Source organism: Scyliorhinus canicula, chromosome 8 (assembly GCF_902713615.1).
Source record: "Scyliorhinus canicula chromosome 8, sScyCan1.1, whole genome shotgun sequence".
Taxonomy (NCBI): Eukaryota; Metazoa; Chordata; class Chondrichthyes; order Carcharhiniformes; family Scyliorhinidae; genus Scyliorhinus; species Scyliorhinus canicula.
In genome coordinates, this window is record NC_052153.1 from 155327304 (window position 1) to 155352837 (window position 25534).

The following is a 25534-nucleotide window of genomic DNA, read 5'->3' on the forward strand; positions in this document are numbered from 1 at the left end:
GGCGGGCCGGCGCCTAGAGTGGCCCTCGACTGGCGCCTCGACAACCACACCGCCGCCAATGGCGCCGACTCTCCGTTCTGCGGAGAATCGCGTGCCGCCGTCCGGGCGGCGTGGCCCGGTCTCGGTGATTCTCAGGCCCGGCCCAGGGCTGGGAGAATCCCGCCCTACCTCTTGCTAAAACAAATAGAAAAGAAATTCGCTCAAAATGCAATATCATGAAATCAATTTTCTTACAAGTATTCAATCGTTAAATTCGGAGCAGCGTTCTTGACCATTCCCGCACGCAATGATACTTTAAAAAAAAATCCGTTCCGGCTTCAAACTTGTGCGCAGACCTTTTGGCTGCTGTTTTCAAACCTTCAATGTAGTTCTGTTTGTTAAGGACTAAAATGATTATTCCCAAGTAAAGTCAACCTCAGCCACTTTGTCCCAGCTGTTTTTTTTTTGTTTTGGTGTGGAGTTTTCTAATCGTGCACGCGAAACATCCTTTTCTTTCACTGGCACTGAGGGATCAATAAGGAATTTTACTCGACCTTTCTGTTCGGCAGCATTTGAGTAAAATACTACAAAGAGGGCAATTGGTAAATTTTCCCATTCGGCTGTGGTTCAACACGCTGCAAATACCACCTTTATTTCTTGACTTCGCAGTGGATGATTGTTTTCCCCCGGGTTGGGGGACATAATAGAACTTTTCAGTAAATTGCTCGGCAGTTCATCAGGACTATAATTCTGTGTGTCGCCTCACTCTGCTGACAGCCTGTCATTTTCTCCACTTCACTGCTGGGCATGAATAGAATTAAAAGGCACTGTACGTGGGCGTTTGAGTCATTGCTGGGTAACCAGCTTTCTTAGCTGTAATTGCTTCCCTGTAAGAGCTATACGACTAACATTGATCAGTTTAATCCCCTTTGATGTAGACACAGTAAATTTGCATTCTTTCATAAGATAGATAAATAAATCCAAAATGGTTCTGGGCAAGCAAATTGGCAGACATCTCGGATGTGACGCCGTCAGAGAGTCTGGCATTCCTCTTGGGCATTTTCAGTTTCATGTCAAGTGCCACTTGCATTTGAACCTCCACAGACAGTGAAAGCTCCTGACAGGCTTGTGGTTTTGTGATATGGATATCTCTGCAGAACCCCCCCCCCCCCCCACCCCCCGAGGTCTGTTGATGCTGAGACTGATCTGCAGTCGGGGACATGGAACTGTAGTAGCAGCACATGATGACATTTCAGCTGGGAACCCCCACGGGGGTCGAGTTTACAGCTGTTTTGGAAGAGTTCGGAGTTGGCTTTTGTTAAATGTAAGTGAAAACGCAAAGCAATTATTATTCTCAACAAGCAATTGAATCTATTTCATAACTTGTTAGTCAACTGGCACCAGGCAAGGCACTAATCTATTACCACCCTCATTTAAATGGTGTTCGTGATATGCCATATTTTCCATTTCCTAAAAAAAGAGTTGACTGGAGATTCTTCAGGATGAGAAGGCAAAACACAATAATTTGCCTCACGCCTTTTAATATTTACTTACATCTTTCACCGTTCAGACTTGCATCTTACATAATCCTCCACTAAACATTGAAGTTATAAAAAACACTTCCAGTGTGTGTGTGTAGAATGTGTCTCCAGGGCAGTGTGACTATCGGTTGAATGCACCACCTTCTCAACCTTGCCCCTTCCTTGAGGTGTGATGATCCTCAGGTGAAATAACCACAGTCAGCTCTCCCCCTCATTATGGTCATCTGGGACTAAGATGACTTTACCTTCACCTTTACCTAACCACCGGTAACTCTTTACCTACTATTTGGATGTAAAAATGCAATAGTAAAAATGCAAAAATGGGCAGCACGGTGGCGCAGTGGGTTAGCACTGCTGCCTCACGGCGCCGAGGTCACAGGTTCGATCCCGACTCTGGGTCTTTTTTTTTTATATTCTTTATAGGGGCCTCACGGTAGCATGGTGGTTAGCATCAATGCTTCACAGCTCCAGGGTCCCAGGTTCGATTCCCGGCTGGGTCACTGTCTGTGTGGAGTCTGCACATCCTCCCCGTGTGTGCGTGGGTTTCCTCCGGGTGCTCCGGTTTCCTCCCACAGTCCAAAGATGTGCGGGTTAGGTGGATTGGCCATGCTAAATTGCCCGTAGTGTAAGGTTAATGGGGAGATTGTTGGGTTATGGGTATACTGGTTACGTGGGTTTAAGTAGGGTGATCATTGTTCGGCACAACATCGAGGGCCGAAGGGCCTGTTCTGTGCTGTACTGTTCTATTCTATTCTTAGGCAGCACTTGTACAGTCACTGCAATACTATGGATAATCTCTGGTTGTTCATTGCTGCTACAGCATAATCTCCCCCATTATTTTTCAAATTATTTATTTACTTATGGGATGTTAGCATCACTGCCAAGGCCAGCATTTATTCAGAAGTATTCAATTGTTAAATTCCGAGCAGGGAGTGCTGATTTGCAGCTGCAGCTTGTCAGCCTCTTGAGTGGCGATCCCGGCCCTGGCGAATTGGACAACGTTTTTCATCAGAATCGATCGGGGGCGGGATTCTCCCCTACCCGGCGGGGCAGGGGGTCCTGGCGTAGCCGAGTGGCGCCAACCACTCCGGCGTCGAGCCTCCCCAAAGGTGTGGAATTCTCCACACCTTTAGTGGCCAAGCCCTCACATTGTGGGGCTAGGCCCGCGCCGGAGCGGTTGGCACCACGCCGACTGGCGCCTAAACCGGCAACAGCGACTTTTGACGCCCGCCGCCGGGGCTGGCCGAAAGGCCTTCGCCGGTTTGCGCATGAGCCGGTGGTGCTGCCGCTGACGTCACCACCGGCGCGTGCGCGCTGGGGGATTCTCTTCTGCGTCCGCCATGGTGGAGGCCGTGGCAGCGGCGGAAGGGAAAGAGTGCCCCCACGGCACTGGCCCGCCCACCGATCGGTGGGCCCAGATCGCGGGCCTGGCTACCGTTGGGCATCCCCCGGGGTCTGATCGGCCCGTGCCCCCCCAGGACCCCGGGGGCCCACTCGCGCCGCTGATCCCGCCGCCACCAGAGGTGGTTCAAACTTCAGCGGCGGGAGAGGCCTCCCAGCGGCGGGACTTCGCCCATTGCGGGCCGAAGAATCGCCGCAGGGGGCTCGCCGCTCAGTGCGGCACGTTTCCAGCCCCCGCCAATTCCCGGGTGGCGGAGAATTTCTGCCACGGCAGGGGCGGGATTTTCGGGGGCCTCGAGCGATTCTCCGACCCTGCTGGGGGTCGGAGAATTTCGCCCCGGGTTACAAGTGGCGCCAATGCTACCTCATTAACGGATCCTGAATTGCGCTGGGACTGGTGCCAATTTAGTAGTTGTGGAAGTCCACCAATTCAGTGGGATTTAGGGTGGGATTCTCCAGTTTCTGGCGCCAAAATCGAGTACACCGTTTGGCCGGAGAATCCCTGTTGGCGCCAAATCGGGGGCGACGCCGCTTTTGCTATGCTCCACCCTCTTCAAAATGGTGTACTCGCAGAATACGCCGTATGCCGGATGGACAGCCTCAGAATATTACCTGAGGCACTCCCCCCAATGCCCTGCCCCAGATGGGCTGAGTTCCCGACGGTGTCGGTCGTGTGTGGTATTTATTTTTGAGAACTCGGCGTGGCAACTGTGGACTATGTCCAGCGCCGCCGTAGTTGGGGGGGGGGGGGGCTTTGGCGGGGGCAGGGGGCACTGGTGGAGGGTGGTTGGGGAGCAAGCCTGGCCAAAGGGAAGCACTATTTGACAGGCCGGGTCCGTGTGCAGCCGGCCGCTGCAGGTCACCTCCATGAGCAAGCGCGGCCACGGACCCTGCAATTGTCTGGCTGGATCCGCAGCAAGGGCCGGGTGTTCTACGCTGCGCGCCTGCTAGCCCCCCAACCAGACGGAGGATCGGTGGCCGCTTTGCTCCATTTTTACAGTCATAAAACGCCACCGTTCCCACACCGGCGTCAGCACTTCATCTCAAATTCGGAGAATCCAGCCCATAGTTTCTGAAATGGAGAATCCCACCCTTGTTGTATAGTGTTCTGTGCCTGTCAACTAATTGCCTGAGCCTTTCATCAATAAACCCCTTTATTATCTACTAGAAGCCTCCAGTGTTTGACTCAAGCCACCACGGACTTCATAGGAATTGCCCGGGATATTTGAACTTCACGTGGATAGTTGTCCTACCGGTTCTGGTGCAGGTGGGAGCTGAACAAGATGGACGGTTATACCTTAACAGGACCAGGACTAATAGCTTTGCAGCAAGATTTGCTGGTGCTTTTGGGGTGGGTTTAAACTAGCCCATCAGGGGGATGGGAACCTGAAGTGTAGCTCAAACTGGAAAGCAGCAAAGTTGGTGACATGATGCAGAAAAGTAGCTAGCAAAATTAGAAAGCAGACAAAATGAAGATGAGCTTCAACTAAACTTAGAATGGAAAATAATGTCAAAACGGCAAGGGTAAGGACACTCTACCTGAATGCATAGAACATTCACAACAAGGTAGATAGAACAGAATTTATAGAGCAGAGGGGAATTCGGCCCATCGAGTCTGCACTGGCCCTTGGAAAGAGCACCCCACCCAAGCTAGATGATTTAAAGGCACAGATAGTGGTAAATAGATATGATCTAATTACCATTACAGAAGCATGGTCGTCAAGACTGGGAACCGAATATTCAAGGATATTTGACATTTAGGAAGGTCAGACAAAAATGAAAAGGAGGTAGTATTATGCTGACTATAAGGAATGGGATCAGTACAGTACCAGTGAGGGAAGATCTCAGGTCGGAAGAACAAAATGTGGAATCTGTTTCGGTGGAGCTAGGAAACAGCCCCCTATCACTCTACCCACCTGCCATCCTGCCACCTCACCCACCTGCCACCTCACCCACCTGCCACCCTGCCACCTGCCACCTCACGCACCTGCCACCCTCCCACTTCACACACCTGCCACCTCAACCTGGGGCTGGTTTAGCTCACTCTGGGGCTGGTTTAGCTCACTCGGCTAAATCGCTGGCTTTTAAAGCAGACCAAGCAGGCCAGCAGCACGGTTCGATTCCCGTACCAGCCTCCCCGGACAGGCGCTGGAATGTGGCGACTAGGGGCTTTTCACAGTAACTTCATTGAAGCCTACTCGTGACAATAAGCGATTTTCATTTCATTTCATTTCAACCACCTGCCACCCTGTCACCTCACCCACCTGCCACCTCACACACCTGCCACCGTCCCACTTCACTCACCTGCCACCTCAACCGCCTGCCAGCCTGCCACCTCACCCACCTGCCACCTCATGCACCTGCCACCCTGCCACCTCACACACCTGCCCTCACCCACATGCCACCTCACGCACCTGCCACCCTCCCACTTCACCCACCTGCCACCTCACCCACCTGTCAACCTGTCACCTCACCTACCTGCCTCCTCACCCACCTGTCAACCTCGTCACCTCACCCACCTGCCAACTTGTCACCTTACCCACCTGCCAACCTGTCACCTTACCCACCTGCCACCTCACACACCTGCCACCCTACATATCTATCATCTTCACACTTCACTCACCTGCTACCTTATCATCTCTCCACTCTGCCACCCTACCCAACTGCCACCCTATCATCTCACCCGCCTATCACCCTACTAAGCTGCCACCCTACCCAGCAGCCACCCAACTGACTCAGTATCCTACTCTGCTGCCACCAAAAACAATTGCCATTTTATCCATTCACCACTCTACCCATTTACTCACTTACCTCATCTGCCTACCCACTTACACATTCACTCACTCACTCACTCATCCATTCATTTGTACAACCATTTACTCCTACACTGATTCACTCGTACACCCATTCACTCATGCACCCATTCACTCATACACCCATTTACTCACCCATTCACTCATACACTCATTCATTCACTCATCCACATCCACTCAATCCAGGCCTCGCAGTATCCTGTAAGTTTTAATAAGATACCCCCTCATCCTTCTAACCTCCAACTCATCCTTCTAACCTCCAACAAGTACAGACCCAGAGTCCTCAACCGTTCCTCATACGACACGCCAAGGGTCATTCTTGTGAACGTCCTCTGGAACTTTTCCGAGGCCAGCACATCTTTCCTTAGATATGGGGCCCAAAACTGCTCATAATACTCCAATTGGGGTCTGACCAGAGGCTTATACAGCCTCAGAAGTACATCCCTGCTCTTGTATTCTAGCCCTCGTGACATGAATGCTAACATTGCATTTGCCTTCCAAACTGCCGACTGACCTGCACATTAACTTTAAGAGAATCGTGAACAAGGACTCCCAAGACCCTTTGTGCTTCTGATTTCCTAAGCATCTTCCCATTTAGAAAATAGTCTATGCCTCCATTCCTCCTTCAAGTGCATAACCTCACATTTTTCCACATTGTATTTCATTTGCCACTTCTTTGCCCACTCTCCTAGCCTGTCCAAATCCTTCTGCAGCTCCCCTGTTCCCGATCTGTATTGACACCTGACTAGCTGACAAAGATTTATCAAGAGTGTGGTAAACACCACTAGTGACATATTGTATGTATTACCGCACTGCCCGTATATTACATGTACGACAGTAAATTTCTGCCTGCTGGTTCTGCCCAGCAGGCGGCGTATAAAAGTCTGTGCTCTCCTGTGCTGCTCCCATTCTGGTTCCAGCTGCAGGAGGCACAACATCTTGTGAAATAAAGCCTCGATTGTTTCACCATTCTCGTCTCGTGGTAATTGACGGTACATCAATTTATTGAACAAGATTTTAAAAGATGGATTTCCTCTTCAAGCCTGATCACCTGCAGCTGAGTCCTCACGCAGCCAACGCCACGTCCTCCTTCGACCACTGGCTAGCCTGCTTGGAAGGCTACCTCAGAGCAGCCACTGAAGAACTCTCGGGCCCACAGAAGCTCCAAGTCCTCTATTCGCGGGTGAGCCCTGAAATTTTTCCCCTCATCCAGGATGCGCCCACCTACTCAGAAGCGATGACACTCCTCAAGGGACATTACGTTAAGCTGGTGAATCAAGTGTACGCCAGGCACCTCCTGGCCACGAGACAACAACTCCCGGGGGAGACTCTGGATGATTTCTTGCGGACCCTACAGATCCTCGTTAGGAACTGTGACTGCCAGGCAGTTTCAGGGGTCCAGCACACCGAACTTTTAATCACAGACGCTTATGTCACAGGCATAAAGTCTACGTATGTCCGCCAGTGACTATTGGAAGGGGGTATGCTCGATCTTGCAGAGACTAGGCAGCTTGCTAATTCACTAGAAGAGGCCTCCCATAATTTGGAGTCCTACACCCCCGACCGCGCGGCACCCTCGTGGGCATCGTGGGCCCCACCAGCTGCCGACTCGACCTCACCACAAGCCTGCGCCGCGTGGCAGCCAGTCAACTCTGGGGGGCCCAAGTGTTATTTTTGCGGACAAAATACCCCAGGCAGCGCTGCACGGCGTGGAGCGCGACCTGCAACGGGTGTGGGAAGAAAGGACACTTTGTTTCTGTTTGCCAGGCCCGGTCGGTCGCTGCTGTTTCCAGGCCCAGCATTTCTACACCCCCCACGAGTGACCCGGGGCGTCGCCATCTTCCCCTCCGCAAGCCACGTGCGGCCCGTGGGCGCTGCCATCTTTGGCGCCATTTTGGACCGTGCCTCAGGACCCTTGCTCGTCTGGCCGTTCGCCGCCTACCGCTACCTCTGCCACCGCTGATCAGCCTGGGACCTCCCAACAGCTCGCCTCCATTACCGCGGGTCAGTCTCGGCCTCGCGACCGCTACGACGATGATGAAGATCAATGGGCACGAGACGACCTGCCTCTTTGACTCCGGGAGGACAAAGAGTTTCATCCACCCCACCACGGTAAGGCGCTGCTCCCTCCTGGTACACCCCATCACCCAGAAAATCTCCCTGGCCTCCGGATCCCATTCCGTTGAAATCCGGGGGTACTGTATCGCGACCCTCACCGTCCCGGGTGTGGAGTTCAGCAACTTCTGGCTCTACGTCCTCCCCCCACTTCTGCGCTGCCCTGTTGCTCGGCCTGGATTTTCAATGCCATCTCCAAAGCCTTACTTTGAAGTTCGGCGGCCCTCTACCCCCCCTCACCGTCTGCACCCTCACGCCCCTTAAGGTCGATCCACCTTCACTGTTTGCGAACCTCACCCTGGACTGCAAACCCGTCGCCAGCAGGAGCAGATGGTACAGTGCCCAGGACAGGAACTTCAGCAGGTCGGAGGTCCAACGGCTTCTCCGGGAGGGGATCATTGAGGCCAGCAACAGCCCCTGGAGAGCTCAAGTGGTAGTAGTAAAGACTGGGGAGAAGCACAGAATGGTCATTGACTAAGGTCAGACCATCAATCGGTACGCAGCTCGACGCGTACCCCTTCCCACGCATATCTGACATGGTCAATCAGATTGCGCAGTACAGGGTCTTCGCCACAGTTGACTTGAAGTCCGCCTACCACCAGCTCCCCATCCGCCCGGAGGACCGCCAATACACTTCGCTCGAAGCAAATGGCCGCCTCTATCACTTCCTTGGGGCTCCCTTCGGCGTCACCAATGGGGTCTCGGTCTTCCAGCGAGAGATGGATCGAATGGTTGACCCGTACGGGCTGCGGGCCACCTTCTTGTACCTAGATAAAGTCACCATCTGCAGTCACAATCAGCAGGACCACGACGCAAACCTCCAAAAATTGCTTCATACCGCCAAACTCCTTAATCTCACAACAATAAGGAGAAATGCGTGTTCCGCACCAACCGCTTAGCCATCCTTGGCTATGTTGCGGAAAATGGACCCCGACCGCATGGACCCCCTCCTGGAACTCCCCCTCCCCCACTGCCCCAAGGCCCTGAAACAATGCCTGGGGTTTTTCTTGTATTAGCCCAGTGGGTCCCGAATTATGCGGACAAGACCCGCCCACTCATCAAGTCCACAGTTTTTCCCCTGATAGCTGAGGCCCGCCAGGCCTTCAACCACGTCAAGGCAGACATCGCCAAGGCCACGATGCACGCGGTCGACAAGTCCCTTCCCTTTCAGGTGGAGAGCGATGCATCGGACGTGACTCTGGCCGCCACCCTGGACCAGGCGGGCAGAACCATGGCTTTCTTTTCCCGCACCCTCCATGCCTCCGAAGTTCGGCACTCCTCTGTCGAGAAGGAGGCCTAAGCCATTGTGGAAGCTGTGCGGCATTGGAGGCATTACCTGGCCGGCAAGAGATTCACTCTACTCATTGACCAACGGTCAGTTGCCTTCATGTTTAATAATGCACAGCGGGGCAAGATCAAAAATGATAAGATCTTGAGGTGGAGGATCGAGCTCTCCACCTATAACTATGAGATCTTGTATCGCCCGGGGAAGCACAATGAGCCCCGATGCCCTATCCCGCGGTACATGTGCCAGCGCACAGATGGACCTACTCCGGACTCTCCACTATGACCTCTGCCACCCTGGGGTCACCCGGTTCTTCCATTTTGTCAAGGCCTACCCTACTCCATTGAGGAGGTTAGGGTCGTTATCAGAGACTGCCAAGTCTGCGCAGAGTGCAAGCTGCACCACTACTTGCCAGATAGAATGCACCTGGTGAAGGCCTCCTGCCCCTTTGAACGCCTCAGCATGGACTTCAAAGGGCCCCTCCCCTCCACCGACCGCACTTCCTCAATGTAATTGACGAGTACTCCCGGTTCCCTTTCGCCATCCCATGCCCTGACATGACTTCTGCCACGGTAATCAAAGCCCTGCACAGCACCTTCACTCTGTTCGGTTTCCCCACCTACATCCATAGTGATCGAGGATCCTCTTTCATGAGCGATGAGCTGCATCAGTTCCTGCTCAGCAAGGGCATCGTCTCGAGCAGGACAACCAGCTACAACCCCGGGGGAAACGGGCAGGTGGGGAGGGAGAACGGGACGGTCTGGAAGGCTGTCCTGCTGGCCCTGCGGTCTAAAAGTTTCCCGGTCTCCTGCTGGCAGGAGGTCCTCCCCGAAGCGCTCCACGCCACCCAGTCGCTCCTCTGCACCGCCAGTAATGAGACCTCTCACAAACATGTGTTTGCCTTCCCCAGGAAGTCCACCTCCAGGGTCTTGCTCCCAACGTGGCTGACAGTTCCTGGACCTGTCCTCCTCCGGAGGCATGTGCGGAGCCATAAATTGGTCGAGAAAGTCCACCTCCTCCATGCAAACCCGCAGTACGCCTACGTGGCACACCCCGACGGGTGCCAAGACACAGTCTCCCTCCGGGACCTGGCACCCGCTGGGACCCCACCCCCGACCTGACACCGCTCCTTCCCCCCCCGGTTGCCTCATTCACCCCAGCGCCACCCACCCTCCCCCCAGCGAACCTCACCGCTGCCCCCACCCCAGCAGGATCCGTCCTCCCACCGGATCCACTAGGGGTGACGAAGATGAGGACAACTCGCTCCCGGTGTTGCAGGTGACCACGTCGGCGCCCACATCACCACCAGGACTGAGGCCGTTGCAGCGGAGGGTCAAAGCCCCCAACAGACTTAGTTTGTAATGTTTTTGGCACCCCCGCCGGACTCTTTTTGAACAGGGTCTGAGTGTGGTAAACACCACTAGTGATATATTGTATGTAGTACGTCACTGCCAGTATATAACAGCTACGACAGTAAATCCCTTCCTGCTGGCTCCGCCCAGCAGGCGGCGTATAAAAGTCTGTGCTCTCCTGCGCTGCTTCCATTCTGGTTCCAGCTGCAGGAGGCACAACATCTTGCGCAATGTTATACCGTCAATTCACTGTGAGACCGTGATAACAAGTGAACATTAGGCTTTATTATCCATGAACTCGCCCGCCAGAGTCGGCTGTACAAATGAGTGCCACCCACAGGTGACTGGATTATATATGGCCTCGGTGAGGGCGGAGCCAGAGGCAGAGCCCACCGGGGTTCCAGTACAGTACCTGGAAGTAGACCGTATCATCCCTTCCAGGTCATAGGTCACATCATTATACAGACAGCTCATGCATTAGGTGAATACATTCACCACACGCAATAAAGCCTCAATTGTTTCACCATTCTCGCCTCATAGTAATTGACGGTACATCAAAGAGGTAAACTTTCTTCTTCAGCACCATTAGCACAGAGATTCATCTACCTCATTCACCTGGAACACTTACCGGAAATGTGTGATCACTGAACTTCCAAGATTTTCCTTCCATCAAAATGAACGGGCAAACAAAATTGCAAACAGTTTCCATCCAATTTTCTGATATAAAATCCTGGCAAAGAAAACTCGAGCTAAATGTGAAAATTTATAACACCAGTACAAAGGGATTGTCTGTGCTGAGTCATCTTATTTCAGTATGGGTGTGAGATGTGAATGTCTAAATCATTACAATTCCTCGGTTAATTAAAGAGAGGAAAATCTTGGCAGGGACCCATTCCTGGTTGCTGAGCTAGAGTACGCATTCATTAATGTCTGACAAGGATTGAGGTCTGCTTAAATAAATGGCCCACTCCCCCACTTCCTCTGGATACCCAAGGCCTAGACGTGACCATGATCAATGGCCACTTGAGCTCAGTAAGTAACCAAACAGGAGAAATAGATGAAAACAATGCTCATAGGGCCTTCAAAAACATGCATGTGCTGCTGATACACCTCTGTGTCACAAACCCCAGGCTGGTTGCAGTTTATGGAACAGTGCCTCGGTATGTGTTAATGGGCTAGTAACGATGTGACGCCATTTGCGACGGTATCACCCGTCACGGATGCTCGCGGCGTCACTGCACAAAAGACGCCCCCCCCCCCCCCCCCCCTCCGGAGACCCAGCAAAATAGCCGCCCGCTGCACAGCGCCAAGTGAGACCCCTCACTGCCTGCCCCCATTCCCCCTTCCCCCATAACCCCCTTCCCCATATCCCCCTTCCCCATATCCCCCCTTCCCCCATAACCCCTCTTCCCCCATAGCCCCCTGTGGTGAATGTGATTCACACCGGATTGTAATCTGTATATACATGTGTCTGTATTGTAAGTGCAGTTGCACTACCTGTCCTCCAGGGGGAGTAGCCCTGGGAATGCTCGAGTTGTATGGGGCTTCTCCCTTGGCTCTGTCCAGGACTCCTCCCCCGGAAGCTGCTGTATAAAAGCTCAGTGCCACATGGTCAGCCTGCCAGTTCACCGAAAGTTCAATGGCTAATAGGCTGGCTCTGTTGTGAGTATATTAAAACCGCTATTCTAATCCTATAAGCACGTGTCCGTAGAATTGTTGGTTCCAACAATTTAATATACTCAGGAAACAGTCGAAGAAATCATGGAAGCAGCCCTCAAGCCCGGACGCCTAGAACTCGACCCAGAGGATGCAGAGGCTAAAGAAATTTTTTCCCACTGGCTGAGATGTTTTAAAACCTACCTGGCAGAAGCCAGCACCGCCGGAACAACGGAGGAACAAAAACTCAACCTACTGCACGCGAGGGTAAGCCACAGAATCTCCACACAGCTAAATCCGGCCGGTTCTTACACCGCAGCGCTGGCAATATTGGACAAAATGTATGTTAGGTCCATTAACGAGGTTTATGCACGCCACGTGTTTATGACCCGCCGTCAGCAGCCTACAGAAACGCTAGCCGAGTTTGTAAGGGGATTGAACAATCTTTCCAATGACTGTAATTATCAAGCCGTTACCGCGGCTGAACATAGGGAGCTTGCTGTGCGGGACGTTTTCGTGGTGGGCCTTAGGTCTAACTATGTGCGCCAAAGACTGCTAGAAAAGGGGGCCCAGGACTTAGACACTACTGTGGAGGCTGCTATCACTATGGAAGTTTCCTTCCGCAACCTCACCTCGTTTCCCGCGGACCCCGCGACCTCATCGTGGACCCCCGACCAACAGTCCCCCCAAGCCTGTGCCGCACGGCCCCCCAGCTACCGCGCTGCCAAAGCCAGTTACTCTGCTGCCCCAGCCAGCTACTCGGCTGCTTCAGCCTGCCATTTCTGTGGCCAAAGCCAGCACCCGCGGCAGCACTGCCCGGCCCGTAACGCGACCTGCAGCAGCTGCGTGCGAAAAGGACACTATGCCAGAGTGTGTCTGCCGAAGAAAGCCCCAGACTCTAACCCTCCCACGGCTCAAAGCACCGGTTCCCTGAATTCACAGGCCTGCAGGCCCTGAAACGTTGCAGCCTGTATGCCGACTCCGCCCCCAGCCGACATGTGCGACTCATGGGGCGGCCATCTTGGCAATCCTCCTCCATGCGGCCGGCCATGTGCGACTCATGGGGGCAGCCATCTTGGCAATCCTCCTCCATGCGGCCGGCCATGTGCGACTCATGGGGGCGGCCATCTTGGGATCCATCCCCTTCAAACTCTGAAACTCACCTCGACGACTACGAACTCAGAGGGCAGTCATCACGGGGCCACTCCAGCTCAGCTGGTCGAGCCGCCGACTACCCGCAACTCAGCGCAGTCACCCTGGATCAATCCCGCCCCAAGCACCTACGAAGTTCGATGGCGGAGGTCCAGATCAACGGGTACAGCACGCCATGCCTCTTTGACTCCGGGAGCACCGAGAGCTTTATACATCCAGAGCTGGTAAGACGCTGTTCGCTTTCTATTTTTCCGGTTCCCACTCAGTCCAAATCAAAGGACGCACAGTTGCTACGCTCAGAATTCGAGGCGCTAGTTATTCTAAATTTAAACTTTATGTCCTGCCCGACCTCTGCGCGCCACTCTTATTAGGCCTGGATTTCCAGTGCAACCTCAAGAGCCTCACACTCAGCTTCAGCGGGCCCTTGCCCTCACTCACTATCTGCAGCCTAGCCACGCTGCGCATCTCCCCCCCCTCCTCTCTTCGCCAATCTCACTCCAGATTGCAAGCCAGTAGCTACTCGCAGCAGGTGATACAGCCTACAGAATAGGGTCTTTATCCAATCGGAGGTCCGACGGCTGCTCAGTGAGGGGATCATAGAGGCCAGTAATAGTCCCTGGAGAGCTCAGGTGGTGGTCATCAAGACCGGGGGAAAATTTTGCATGGTCGTCGACTATAGCCAGACCATCAATCGCTTTACGCTCCTAGACGCGTATCCCCTCCCCAGAATTGCAGACATGGTTAATCAGATCGCCCAATATCGGCTATTTTCCACGGTGGATCTGAAGTCTGCATACCACCAGCTCCCAATCTGCCCGGAGGACCGCCGCTACACGGCATTCGAGGCCGATGGCCGCCTCTTCCATTTCCTCCGGGTTCCCTTCGGCGTCACCAACGGGGTTTCGGTGTTCCAACGAGCAATGGACCGAATGGTAGACCAGTATGGGCTGCGGGCCACGTTTCCGTATCTGGACAATGTTACCATCTGCGGCTATGACCAGCAGGACCACGACGTCAACCTCCACCGTTTTCTCCAAACGGCACAGAAATTAAATCTCACTTATAACAAGGAGAAATGCGTTTTCTGCACAAACAGACTGGCCATCCTCGGCTACATCGTGGAGAACGGAGTCCTGGGCCCAGTCCCGGGCCGCATGCCCCAACGCCCTCAAACGGTGCTTGGGGTTCTTCTCATACTACGCCCAGTGGGTCCCTCAATATGCGGACAAAGCCCGCCCACTCTTTAAGGCCACACGATTTCCCCTGTCTGCTGGGGTGCGCCAGGCCTTCAGCTGCATCAAGGAGGACATTGTCAAAGCAGCCATGCGGGCGGTGGATGAATCCACTCCCTTTCAGGTTGAGAGCGACGCCTCAGAGGTAGCGCTAGCAGCCACTTTAAATCAGGCAGGGAGGCCCGTTGCATTTTTCTCCCGTACCCTATCCGCTTCAGAACTCCGACACTCCCTCAGTCGAGAAGGAAGCACAAGCCATCGTGGAGGCTGTTCGTCACTGGAGGCACTACCTCGCAGGTAGGAGGTTCACCCTCATCACCGACCAACGATCGGTTGCCTTTATGTTTGACAACTCGCAAAGGGGCAAAATAAAAAATGATAAAATCCTTCGGTGGAGGATCGAACTCTCCATCTATAGTTACGATATTAAATATCGCCCGGGGAAGCTCAACGAGCCCTCGGATGCCCTACCCCGCGGGACATGCGCCAGCGCGCAGATCAGCCGTCTGAAAGTCATCCACGTTGATCTCTGCCATCCAGGGGTCACCCGGCTCGCCCACTACATCAGAGCCCGAAACCTGCCTTTCTCCAACGAGGAGGTAAAAGCGGTCACCAGGGACTGTCCGATCTGTGCAGAGTGCAAACCGCACTTCTATAGACCAGACAGGGCCCACCTGGTCAAGGCTTCGAGGCACTTTGAACGCCTTGCGATCGATTTCAAAGGGCCACTCCCCTCCACTAACAAGAACATTTATTTCCTCAACATCATCGATGAGTTCTCCCGATTCCCTTTTGCCATTCCGTGCCCCGACATGACTTCCCACACAGTCATTAGGGCCCTGCATAGTGTCTTCACCCTGTTCGGTTTCCCCAGCTACGTGCACAGCGACCGGGGTTCGTCCTTTATGAGCGACGAGCTGCGTCAGTACCTGCTCGACAAGGGCATCACCTCGAGCAGGACTACCAGTTACAACCCCAGGGGGAACGGGCAGGTGGAGAGGGAGAACGCGACGGTCTGGAAGACCGTCCTACTGACCCTCCGGTCTAGAAAACTCCAAGTCTCCCAATGGCAAGAAGTCCTCCCAGACGCGCTCCACTCAATCAGATCCCTCCTCTGTACAGCTACAAATCAAACCCCTCACAAGCGACTCTTCATTTTTTCTAGGGGCACTACCACGGGAGTCTCACTTCCGGCGTGGCTGAGGACACCAGGCCCGGTCCTCCTGAGGAAGCACGCCAGGGGGCACAAAACTGACCCCCTTGTTGAAAAGGTGCACCTCCTCCATTCCAACCCCCAGTACGCATTCGTGGAGTTCCCGGACGGTCGCCAGGACACAGTATCCCTTCGGGACCTGGCACCTGCTGGATCCAGCCCCCCCTACCCCCGCTGAGGAACCCCTTACCCCGTTCCCTATGCTGCCGCCCCCCCGCGCCCCCGATTCCGCAAGCTCACCCCACCGGTTCCACGCGCCAGAACCAGCCTGCCCCCAGCGCCCCCAATCTCCGGTCGAGCCAGAGGTGTATGAAGTTCGGACGAGACCCACCCCGGAGTCTGCCATCGTACCCCAGCTCTCAACACCCACACAGCCACCGCAAGAGGCTGCAACCCCGGTGCTTCGCAGATCAAAAAGAACAATTCATCCACCGGACAGACTAACTCTGTGAACCACCACCCCCGCTGGACTCGATTTTTTCACAGGGGGTGAATGTGGTGAATGTGATTCACTCCAGATTGTAATCTGTATATACATGTGTCTGTATTGTAAGTGCAGTTGCACTACCTGTCCTCCAGGGGGAGTAGCTCTGGGAATGCTCGAGTTGTACGGGGCTTCTCCCTTGGCTCTGTCCAGGACTCCTCCCCCGGAAGCTGCTGTTTAAAAGATCAGTGCCACATGGTCAGCCGGCCAGTTCACCGAAAGTTCAATGGCTAATAGGCTGGCTCTGTTGTGAGTATATTAAAACCACTATTCTAATCCTACAAGCACATGTCCGTAGAATTGTTGGTTCCTACACCCCCCATCACCCATAACCCCCCCTTCCCCATAATTCCCCCCTTCCCCCAAATCCCCCATCCCCCATATCCCTCTTCCCCATATCCTCCTTCCCCCATATCCCTCTTCCCCCATATCCCCCTTCCCCCATACCCCCCTTCCCCCATACCCCCCTTCCCCCATACCCCCCTTCCCCCATACCCCCCTTCCCCCCTAAGCCGTCCCGGTACAGCAGGTGAAGGCAGGAGCAGCTGAGGGCTGGGCGGTCGGAAGGAGCCCACGCAGGCAACCATCTGCCGCCCAGATGGGTCCCGGGTTCCTGGGGTTACCACACCCACCCATAGACCCGATGCAGTCACGGACCAAGGGACAAGCGAAGGGCGTGACGGCCGGCTTGCGGCAGCTGCAGACGAAGGTGGAGGAGTCCACACGCGTGCAGGAGCAGGTAGTGGTGCCGATCATGCGTGCCACCCAGTCTGACACTGCACGGTGGCGTCTGCTGTGGAGGCAATGGGTGTGATGGTGTCAGACAGTCAGGTATACAATGTGTGGGGCTTTCCGTGCAGGCGGCGTCTGTGGCCCAGGACATGGCTGCCCTCTCACAGGCTGCCATGAGCCAGAGCCAGCAGCAGATCGCAGAGGCGCTCAACGCCGTGGCCCAGTCTCTGCAGGCCATGGCCCAGTCTCTGCAGGCAATGGCCCAGTCTCTGCAGGCAGTGGCCCAGTCTCTGCAGGCAGTGGCGCAGTTCCAGCAGGCAGTGGCCCAGTCTCAGCAGGCAGTGGCCCAGTCTCAGCAGGCAGCGGCCCAGTCTCAGCAGGCAGCGGCCCAGTCTCAGCAGGCAGTGGCCCAGTCTCAGCAGGCAGTGGCCCAGTCTCTGCAGGCCTTGGCCCAGTCTCTGCAGGCAGTGGCCCAGTCTCAGCAGGCCATCGCTGGGGGCATCGGCACCATTGCCCAGGTGCTGCCCGACGTCGCCCAGACACAGACAGGGCTGGCCAACTCCCCGAGCTCCATGGCTGCAAACTTGCAGACCCTTGTTGATACCAGGACGGGCCTCCAGGACTGGCAACGCCAGGTGTCGGGGGGGGGGCGTTGAATGCTCGTTCGCATCTCCAACCCATGTAGAGGCCTGGGGGCCATTGGGCACCCCGAGGGAGGAGGACGTGCTGGGGCCCGTTCCAGGTCCCCCTTTAGGAGAGGTCCCGGGACACCGCGGCACCTCGGACCCCCCCCCCCCCCCCCCCCCCCCCGCTTCCGTCCCAGGTGCATCTGGTGGGCAACAGGCTGGACAGGCTGGAAGTTCGCCATCCCAGACACCCGAGCCGCAGCCTAGCCCATCCAGGCCGGGCTGCCCCAGGAAACGGCTGCCAAAGGGGTCCCTCGTCACAGGGCAGGAATCACAGGAGTCCACCTCCAGTTCTGCTGCATCGTCTGGGGAACCACCTAGACATAGGGCCCATAAGGTTAAAAAATTAGACACTGAGTAAGTTGGCACTGGTGCAGGGCACAGATTAGTTCTGGGGCTAGGGCATGTGTATGAACTGTTCGTTATTAAAATCACTTTCACACCTACTGAAGCTGCCTTTGTGCTCTGTCCGATGCGTGCGGGGGTGTGGTGTGAGGAGAGCGCCAGTGTGTGTGTGAGGTGTCATCCTCCCCCTGGGCAGTCGACGGGACCGTGCGCTGCAGTGTCACGGCCGGATGCAGGGATGGTCCGGGTGGAGAGCGGTATTGTGGCCATGGGTCAGACATTGTCCAATTATGTAGAGCCCAGAGCTTATGACAGAGCGGGTTGTCATCAACCTCCATGGCCTCCAATAGACACCGTCGACCGTGTGAGCCCGGCCCATTGTGCCGCAGGTGGATGTGGAATGGAGGGGTAGTGTGCATGTGGGTTGGGTGAGGGTGGTTGGTGTTGGGTGGATGGGGTGAGGGTGGTTGGTGTTGGGTGAGCGGGGTGAGGGTGGTTGGTGTTGGGTGAGCGGGGTGAGGGTGGTTGGTGTTGAGTGAGCGGGGTGAGGATGGTTGGTGTTGGGTGGTTGGTGTTGAGTGGGTGGGGTGAGGATGGTTGGTGTTGGGTGGGTGGTGTTAGGTGGGTAGGATGAGGGTGATTGGTGTTGGGTGAGCGGGGTGAGGGTGGTTGGTGTTGGGTGGGTGGGATGGTGGGATGAGGGTGATTGGTGTTGCGTGGGTGGGATGAGGGTGATTGGTTTTGGGTGAGCGGGGTGAGGGTGGTTGGTGTTGGGTGGCTGGGGTGAGGGTGGGTGATGTTGGGTGGGTGGGGTTAGGGTGGTTAGTGTTGGGTGGGTGGGGTGAGGTGAGGGTGGTTGGTGTTGGGTGGGTGGGGTGAGGGTGGTTGGTGTTGGGTGGGTTGGGTGAGGGTGGTCGGTATTGGGTGGGTGGGGTGAGGGTGGTTGGTGTTAGGTGGGTGGGGTGAGGGTGGTTGGTGTTGGGTGGGTGGGGTGAGGTGAGGGTGGTTGGTATTGGGTGGGTGGGGTGAGGGTGTTTGGTGTTGGGTGGGTGGGGTGAGGGTGGTTGGTGTTGGGTGGGTGGGGTGGGGTGAGGGTGTTTGGTGTTGGGTGGGTGGGGTGAGGGTGTTTGGTTTTGGGTGGGTGGGGTGAGGGTGTTTGGTGTTGGGTGGGTGGGGTGAGGGTGGTTGGTGTTGGGTGGGTGGGGTGTGGGTGGTCGGCTGGTTCTGTAGTGTGCAGTCTGTGCCCATACTCGGCGATTCCCACGCCCCCTTAGCCCGTGAACCGGGCGGGTATCAGCCTGTCCCGTGCCCGCTAGCCAAGCCAGCAATGGTGGGCAGCCTCCCGTCCATATCCACCCCGTCTTTCCTGATCATTGCCCCCATCCTCCTCAGCTGGGGAAGTCTGTGCCTCATCTTGTTGCTCCTCCCCTTCCCCCTCCTCTGCCTGCAGCACATTGCCCCTCTGCTGGGCTATGTTGTGCAGGATGCAGCAGACCATAACGATGAGGCCGACCCTATCTGCGGGTCCTGGAGGGCCCCTCCAGAGCGGTCCAGGCACCTGAAGCGCATCTTCAGCAGCCTAAAGCACCTCTCTATCACACCCCTGGTCGCTGCATGGGCATCGTTGTGGCGGTTCTCCGCATCAGTCTGTGGCCTCTGTATAGGCGTCATCAGCCACGACTGCAGCGGGTAATCCCTGTCGCCCAGGACCCAGCCCCTCAGCCGGGGGCGGGGGAGAGGGTGGGGGGGGGGGGGAGGGCGTCCCTCGAGCATGGTGGGGAGGAAAGATTGTGCCGATACGGATGAGTCATGTACACTGCCCGGGTAGCGGGCACAGACGTGCAGGGTCCTCATACGGTGGTCACAGACCACCTGCACGTTCATGCAATAGGTCCCGTTCCTATTGGTGAATACGGCCCTGTTATCTGCAAGTGGCTGCACGGCGACGTTCATCCCATCGATCGCCCCCTGGACTATGGGTATCCTGGCCACGGCAGCGAAACCCGCTGCCCGGGCATCCTGGCTGGCCCAGTCCACAAGGAACTGAATATAGCGATCCGCAATGGCATACAGGGCGTTCATCACTGCACGGATGCACCGGTGCACCAACGCCTGCGAGATGCCAGGCAGATCCCCACTCGGCGCCTGGCATGACCCCGTGGCATAAAGGTTCAGGGTCACCGTAACCTTGACGGTCACAGGGAGAGGGTGTCCTCCCCCAGTGCCATGCGGTACCAGGTGTGCCTGCAGGTGGCAGATATGGGTGATGGTTTCCCGGCTCATCAGGAGTCCCCTCCTGCATGCCCCGGTCCGTGAGCTCCTGGTACGACGAGCGGGGCCGGTACACACGGGGCCTCATCGGGCGTCTCCATCGCCGTGGCACCACCACCACCTCCTCCTTCTCCTCCTCATCCTGTCATGCGGGCGGCCCTCCAGCCTTGGCGGCTGCCACCTGCCTCTCTGGCACACTCCTGCTCCAGCTCCCCCAGGGCAACATTTAGAAGTGTGGCTCCCGCCACGGCGGCCAACATCGCTGAGTGATGACCAAACATAACGGCCTGCAGGGGGTGGGGGGTGGAGGGGATAGACATGTCATCATTGCCCATACCCCTCCCCCCGCATCATTTCCCATACCTCCCCCCCTCCCTGGCATGCACCCTTCCCAACCAGCCCCTCTCCTTCCCGCCACGCACCCTCTCCATCACACGTCGACCCCTACCTCCGCGCTGGCCGGCGTCAACCAGCATGACTGGTTTACGCCGTTAAATAGGTGGTTTGATTTACGCCAGCGTGACCCGTGGTCACGTCGGTGGGACTTCGGCCTATCCGGCCCGGAGAATTGGGGTGGCCCCGGGGCCCATTGCGTTGCGCCGGTCCTCAACATTCTCCGAGGCGCGCAGCGCAATTCACGTCGACGGGATTTTTGGGGGCCCGAAGAATATTTACGCCGCCCCCCCCCCGCCGATTCTCTGACCCGCCGGGGGGGGGGGGGGGGGGGGGGGGGGGGGGTCAGAGAATCCCGCCCATGAAATCTGCAAATAAAACACATGTTACTGAAAAGACTACGAAGAACATTACAATGCTATGTCATCCCAACCAGTCTGACGGAGTTTCCATCATCTGAGACCGCTGGATGATAAAGATCTCATAAAGATCTGTACATTTACTGAGATTTGTGTACTGAAATGTAGTGCATTCAGCTATTGTCAAATTACAGCAAAGGAACATTCTTCCTTCGGAGCCTGAAATATCTCTACTGCCGCTGGCATGAGGGCTTGAATAATGTGGACCATATGTGGAGCGATTCCCATGCCAGGATCATGCAGCTAGACATGGAAATACAGCTCGGTCTTGTAATCTCACGAGCGCCATGCACTGATTCATCATTCATCAATAAATAATTACCCAAATGAATTGCTTTCTGACAGTTGTGCAGGGAATATCGATTAATTACACCAGCTCTGGCTTTGTTAGTGCCAGACATAGTGATGCTGTACAATTTGAGATTCTGTACAATCAGCAAGCCAGCCATGTAAGAGGACAACATTATAGCACTAAAAACAAGGACTGATGCAAATCAAGGGAATTGGCCAATTTATTACAGGGCCCATGACAACTTGTCCTGAGCCACTTCACCTTGCGATAAGCAATCTCCAGCAAAGAGCCGAGACTGACAGATCCGTTGTTCCCATTGTGTGAATAGTGTTGGCACAATGTACTTGACCACATTGGATTTGATCAATATCAATTTTTATGCAAGAATGATTGCTCAGCAATTAATTTGGAGGAAAAGCATATTTATGAGGCAGGCAAATGAAGAGCGGCTGTCATTAGTTGGACTTGCTCCTGTGCATTTTCTCTCCATGAACTGGTGCTGTAAATGAGAACAGGAAAAGATGTGGCACTATCTACAGCGGATCTCCATAACCAATCAGATTAAAATTCTGAAGGGCGGCATGGTAGCACAGTGGTTAGCACTGATGCTTCAAAGTGCCAGGGTCCCAGGTTCGCTGCTTGCGTCACTGTCTGTGCGGGGTCTGCACGTTTTCCCCATGTCTGCATAGTTTCCTCCGGGTGCTCCGGTTTCCTCCCACACTCCAAAGATGTGCAGGTTAGGTGGATTGGCCATGATAAATTGCCCTTAGTGTTCAAAAGGGTTAGGTGGAGTTACTGGGTTACAGAAATAGGGTGGAGGTTTGGGCTTAGGTAGAGGGTCCTTTCCAAGGACTGGTGAAGACTCGATGGGTCAAATGGCCTCCTTCTGCACTGTAAATTCTATGGTAAACTATGATAATAGCGCAAAGACTCAGCGTCATTGAGTCATAGTCACGATGGTGGAGAAGGCAATTCAACCTATTGGGTCTATGCCGGTTATCTGCAGCACCAATCAGTCAGTTCCATTCACCTGTTCTATCACTGTGGCCCTGCATTTCCCGCAAGTGCACAATTTCCTTTCAAAATCATTATTTGTCCCTGCTTCCACCACTGTGGTGATCCACTGTGTGCACCTGTATTAGGGGATGTACGGTAGGACCTGCACTACAGGTTCGCCGGTAGCCCCTGCTGGCTAGCTCCGCCCACAAGGAGCCGTATAAATATGCATGACCTCCTCCTGATCAGCCATTTCGCCAGCTGCAGTAGGAGGCCACGCATCTGACTGTAATAAAGCCACAGTTGTACCAATCTGAGTCTTTCGTGCAATTGATCGTGCATCAACCACCCTCATCGGTTGTCAGTTTCAGGTCATGACCACTTTCTGCACAATAAAGTGCTTCTTCGCATCCCCTAAAACTCTAGCCCAAAAACCTAAACCTGTGTCCTTGTACCATCCAACTAACCAAGGAAGTTAAGGGTGGCACCACACAAAACTGTGAAGGTTAGTGATGGGTCAGGAGACTGAGAAAGTTTCAGAAAGCAAAGGGTGATGAAAGAAAATGGAGGGAGAAATTGGAGTGTGTGAGAAACTAGCAAGAAATATAATAACTGAAAATAAACGCTTGTGTCAGTATATAGAAAGGAAAGGAGTAGTTAAGGTGAACATTGAGCCATTGGAAAGTGAGATTGGGAATTGACAATGGGAAATGGCAGAGACTTTAAAGAAATATTTTGCAACTACCTCCATGGTAAAAGACACAAAAAGCATTCCTCAGACTGTAAAAAACCAACAGGTAAAAGGGAAGGTGGAAGTTAAAGCGATCACTATCACTGGAGAAAAAGTAACAGGAAAATTGAAAGGAGTGGCTGCAGAGATAGTTGTTGTGTTCTGTGATGTAGCCATTGTAATGATGGACACAGAACATATAGTTGATTAACTATGAAGATGATTTATTAATAAACACATGGAAAAGATAACTAAGGAACTACTATACAGACGATGGCTACTAAATGAATACAATGAATTCTCCTGAAGCTACTCTCAGTGCGACTGTCTTCTTATACATCTTACTACCAACTGGCAGGTGTCTTGAATCACGTGATAGGTCTCTATCGCCACCAGCTGGTTGGAGGTCACATTACTACCTTTATGCAGAACTGTGCACAGGCTCACAGGCATATCACCATAATGGTGGATGCATTGGTTGTAATTTTCCAAAATTCCCTAGGTTCTGGAAATATCCCAGCAGATTGGGAAACCGCAAATACCATCTCTCTTCAAGAAAGGGAGGAGAGAGAAATCAGGAAAGTAAGGCCAGTTAGCCTAAAGTCTATCATTGGGAAAATGCTATATTCCATTATTAAAGAGGAAGCAGCAGGATATTTATAAAATCATAACACTGTTAGGGGAAATAAAAATAATGCAATCTTATTAAAAGGAATTATAAATAATATTCTAAGAGTAAAAGATACCACTGGCTAAATGTTTATGTGGACAGTCAACTCTACACCAGTGAACCTTTAGATCCTAGGGATCCACATCAGTAGGATAAGCTGCCTGGAGAATCTTGAGTTACTCAAAGTCCTGATTCAACAGAGCTCTCCAGCAAGGCGGTAGTCGGTACTGTTAGAAGAACAGACATCGAGAACATAGCCAAACAGGTTGATTATCAGTCTGCAAACCCTTCCAATTTGCCTGATGGCAGGCTGTATGAGTGGGAGAGGTTCCTGGTCAGCCATATTGCAGAAGGTAATGGCAAACCCACTGCATTACTTTGTCAAGCATAATCATGGACCGTCCCAATGGAAGTCCTCGGTTACCATCGCTCTCGTAGAAGGGAAGAGGAGATCTGACTGGGAGTGACGAACCAGGCACAAAGTATAATTACTGCACATGAATTCAAGGACAGAAAGAGAAAAAAGTGTGGGAAAGAAAGACTGCATTTAAGAAAGGGCAGGTAATGAAGGAGAAAGGCATGTTTGAAGGGCGTGTCCTGGGCACGACCAGTGAAGGCTGAGAGGCCAAATGTTCCCTTACGATTCTTGGGAAGAGAACTCCTGATCCTCCTGGGCCCACAAAGAGCTTTAAAACAGGAAACATTGTAAACTGACCTGGACCTCTTTTGGCTAGTCCAGTTCTCCCGCCATGTTTTTGCTGCCAGCACAGGACCACCCCTGTCATGAGGTTGAAAACATATTGTGGCGATGATCCCATCATGAGCTTCTGAATCTTAAATAGGCTCCTGTTCACATTTAGCAGAAGTCTCGTCCAGGGCCTGAATCACTGTCACAAATATTATAGAGGCTGAGACTATGGTTGGAATCAGGTTGTGCGTTTCTGATATTTTACTCATCCACTGATCCTTCCCCATCTGTCAGACGGGGTTAAAACTGAGGCCAACGTGTGCGACAAAGCACTGTTATTTCACAGGACTGGAAAATGGCAAGTGATCTATTACTGAGAAAAAGATTAACAATACCACCTGCGAGGTGTTTAATTTACTCAAACTGATTTGCTTTTAATTACATATTGTTCCAGAGATTGCCAACATTATCAATCAGCTGGTAGCGAGTAGTTTCTATAACACAGTGAGCCTTGATTCCTGGGTCAGTGTCTCTTCTTCATTGAGTGATGAACAGAGGAAACTGGAAATGTTGTTTGTTGCTGAATGGAAGAATACACTGTACAAATAGTGTTCTTGGCTTTGATACCAATTGTAATTTGCAGTGCATGATTAATGGGAAGCAGTGACCACAGTTCGTGCGAATAGTGGCTGTGAAATAGACAGAGAATCAGAATCCTCGTTATTTCTGACTGACAATTTTGATTGGGATTTTAATGCTTTATCTTATAATTCTTCAACAGCAGGTGTGCAGTTGGTGCTAATCTGCAGGAGGTGAAATCAGCCACATGTTTTTTGGGCATATTGTAGCCAATGAGGATCCCCGAAAAGGTAAGTCAAAAGCAGTTAATTTCCTACTCACAGTTAGGAACGACAGCAACATTCCAAGTCCCAGCCAGGACCATCCTGAGATGCCGGCTCCCTCCTGGGCTGGCTTTTATCTCTTTGACTTTGGTAAGAGACCAGTGATGTTTTGATTTTACTTAAGAAATCCAAAAACCCAGGTAGTCACAAGAAGAATGAAGTCACAAAGTTCACCGTTTAAAACAAA

General features: G+C 53.6%; 1 long non-coding RNA gene across 1 annotated transcript in view; it reads left to right on the forward strand.

Moving 5' to 3' along the window:
- Positions 1-1176: 1176 nt before the first annotated feature.
- Positions 1177-25534, forward strand: part of LOC119970020 — a 52834-nt gene continuing 28476 nt past the window's right edge. The window contains exons 1-2 of the long non-coding RNA XR_005461520.1: positions 1177-1303; positions 25227-25314. This is a non-coding gene — a long non-coding RNA (uncharacterized LOC119970020). The remainder of the gene's footprint in view (positions 1304-25226; positions 25315-25534) is intronic.